This window comes from Bubalus bubalis, chromosome 4 (genome assembly GCF_019923935.1).
Source record: "Bubalus bubalis isolate 160015118507 breed Murrah chromosome 4, NDDB_SH_1, whole genome shotgun sequence".
Classification (NCBI taxonomy): Eukaryota; Metazoa; Chordata; class Mammalia; order Artiodactyla; family Bovidae; genus Bubalus; species Bubalus bubalis.
In genome coordinates this window covers 137,090,052-137,093,019 of record NC_059160.1, presented here as the reverse complement: position 1 = coordinate 137,093,019, position 2,968 = coordinate 137,090,052, and the positions used below count along the sequence as shown (strand labels likewise).

The window sequence follows — 2,968 nt, the reverse complement described above, 5'->3', positions numbered from 1 at the left end:
CTCAGAAACCATCTCCTTGTTCTATACTGCATGCCCCAAATAGTTTCAATTAACTGTTCTCTGTTCTTGGCAATATATGCAGTTTTCTGCATGGCTTTTGGGGAGCAATTAACTTCCTAGATTTATAAACATCATACCCTCATACCCTTTCAGAAAGCAAGTCACAGCCGAGAGTACCACTTCTATGTGAAGTGAGAGTGTCAGCAACAGGTAACCTATTAAGCCAGATTGACCAAAGACCATAAAAACGTGCACTTGAGAGGGAGTGGGGGAAGCTGGGAGGGGAAGATGGGGGGCAGGGCGGGGGAGGAGGGAGTAAGAACTGAAGAGCTGATATTTTTGTTCAAGCAGAAACACACGCATAATTTGAAGAAATCATACAAATATAATCACACACAGATTAGGCAGGGCCATTACTACAATCACCTGAAGAAATATATTATTTCTCTTACTCACGGGTTTAATTTCAGTCTCTTATTTTGAACTAACTGAGCAGTGTGGTGTCATACAATGGACAGGGTGGGGGAAACCAAAGCTTGGAATCTCCAGCCTGCTAGCTCAGGTCTCCTGTTGCAGTGTTGCCCTTAACCTCGCTGGGCATTAACTACACCAGAAGAGCATTGGCTATGATCACTGGAGTGGCTCCCACTTCAGGTATTTTTGGGATGTGATCCCATCTTTAGTCTCGTTTTTAGTCATAAAATGCCTGGGGAATGGGACGTGGGGCTTACACTAATCCTTTATTTTTAAGGTTTTTTTTTTTTTTTTGATGTGGACCATTTTTTAGACTCTTTATTGAATTTGTTACAATATTGCTTTGGTTTTAGATTTTGGCTTTTTGGTCACCAGGCATGTCCCAGACCAGGGATTGAACCTCCACTCCTGGCATTGGAAAGTGAAGTCTCAACCACTGGACCACCAGGGAAGCCCCTACACCAGTCTTCTTAAAGGACACAAGTTTCACAAATAATTGCCCCAAAGATGACAACTTTAATTTTTTTCAAAGTGTGCCTTGATTGTGGCCAGCTATTAGCAATTCTTCTCTTCATGTTTTTAAGCCAATATTCTCTTTCAGCTTTGCTAAGGGACCTCAGTTTGACACAGTTTGAGAAGATGTTAAGAAGGTTCTGGTATGTAATCAGCAGATGAAAACAAGGAATCCCCAAACTGCAGGGTCATTGATGGACCGGGGGCGGGGGGGTGGGGGTGGTGGAGGGGGTGCGGTGGGGGAGGCCTCAGATTTCCCCTGGGGTCAGATTTCCTCTGTCTCCTCAAGGCTGCAAAGAGTCAGGCCAGGTCTGTAGCGATAGCTGCTTTCCTGGCACATCAGCAGTGGCTGAACACTAATGTGTTTAACAGTTGGACTTATTTTTAATCTACTGTATTAGGAGCACAAATTTAATCAAGAACAAAATGTTACCAATGTTGTTTTTTTTGTTCCCGCTTATGCATATATCCTTAACACTGTTTTGTATTCTCTTGTGATAGAAAGCTCTCCATCTGATACGACTTATTTCATAACATTAGTTTTTTTTTTTTTTTAAGTGCAAGTATATGTGGAGGAAAAAAAAGAGAAACAAGGAGCTGAATTTTCACTCAATGCAGCCCCCCTCGCTTAAAGAAATAACTGCAGTACAGATTTTAACAATTAACATTCCTGCAGTGGATGTCGTTATGGATGGAGCTAATAAATGTTTTCAAACACTCCTCTGCTCAAATACACCGTTCAGCTTATTTTCTGTCATTTGATGGCATGGGTGGGTTGAGACATTCCTCTAAGCTTTTTTTTTTCCTTCCAAGTCTAAGAAAGAGATCTTATCTTCCTACCCACCCTCACTCACCCCCTTCCTCTGCCCTTCCCTCTCAGCGCCTACTTCACTGAAACCTGACTTGCAGGTCAGCGGGCTGGTAACAGATTAATTTTACTCTGTGAGGAACACCAAGCATTTTGGCCAGGAAACATGAGAACCCTGTTATAATATTACCGTTTTTCTAAATTAAATATTAGGAAAAATTAAACCAAATTGTGGCACAAAGTGCAATGGAAAATATTTCTCTTCCAAACACTCCTCTGTGATAAATGCCTGTGTAAGTGAAAGCACAATAAATATGCCCTACATTAAAAACCTAGATTATTCAGGTTTTAAGACTTATAGCTAAAAGTGGTTTAATGTTTCATGCCTAATAATAGATTACTCCTATCACATTTCTAACCTTTATTTCTCCTAGCTTTGAAGTCCAGCCATATAAAGGTTGTTTGTAGAACCACACGAAAGTTAAAGCAAATATTACTTAGAATGATTCATACCGGCAAGAATTTGCAATGAAGGCAGAGGTGTTTTTTTTTTTTTTTGGTGTGTATGTGTGTCTGAATCAAAGGAAATGAAATGTTTGTAATATTTTTTGGTTGATAAATTTATTAAAACATTTTAGAGGCTTGTAGTAGAGACACAGCTGACATAAACAAACTGACTGGAAACAGATTATATTCTGCTCTGTGGGGGAGGTGGAATTTAAAGGGGGAAAAATTCCCTGGATTTCAAAAATTGCCACCAGGTCACAGCAATACTTAATTAACTGAATACATTAACGGAAAGCTATAATGTAGATGCTAAAAAAAAGTGAGTGAGGGAGAGCAGTCAAGTTCATTTAATCCTCTGTTTTTTGCTTACAGATTAGCCTTTCAGAATGAGCAACCTAATTTTTTTTTTAAAGGATACATTTACCTTCCAGAGCTTTTCATAGCAAAACATTTTGCATGGTTGCAAAAGAAATTAATTTGTTGCCAGTTGCTCCATACTGGCAGGAATTCTGAATAAAGAATGTAAGCAATCTATCTTTGTTTGCAAGATATAATTAATCTGGCAGTTAAAATTCTTTGGAAACATTCTGATGACTTATGTGGAAAAGTAGCGCAGCATTTTCAAAGAAAACTCAGAACTGTATGCAGGGGAAGATAAAAGATATA

The 2,968-nt window shown here is 39.3% G+C and overlaps 1 long non-coding RNA gene across 1 annotated transcript; it reads left to right on the top strand.

Annotated features, from left to right (window-relative positions):
- The first annotated feature begins 321 nt into the window (after positions 1 to 321).
- LOC112584679 lies at positions 322 to 2,648 on the top strand. The gene is made up of 3 exons (XR_006550795.1): positions 322 to 654; positions 828 to 1,130; positions 1,546 to 2,648. It is a non-coding gene; the product is annotated as an uncharacterized LOC112584679 (long non-coding RNA).
- The last annotated feature ends 320 nt before the right edge of the window (positions 2,649 to 2,968 follow it).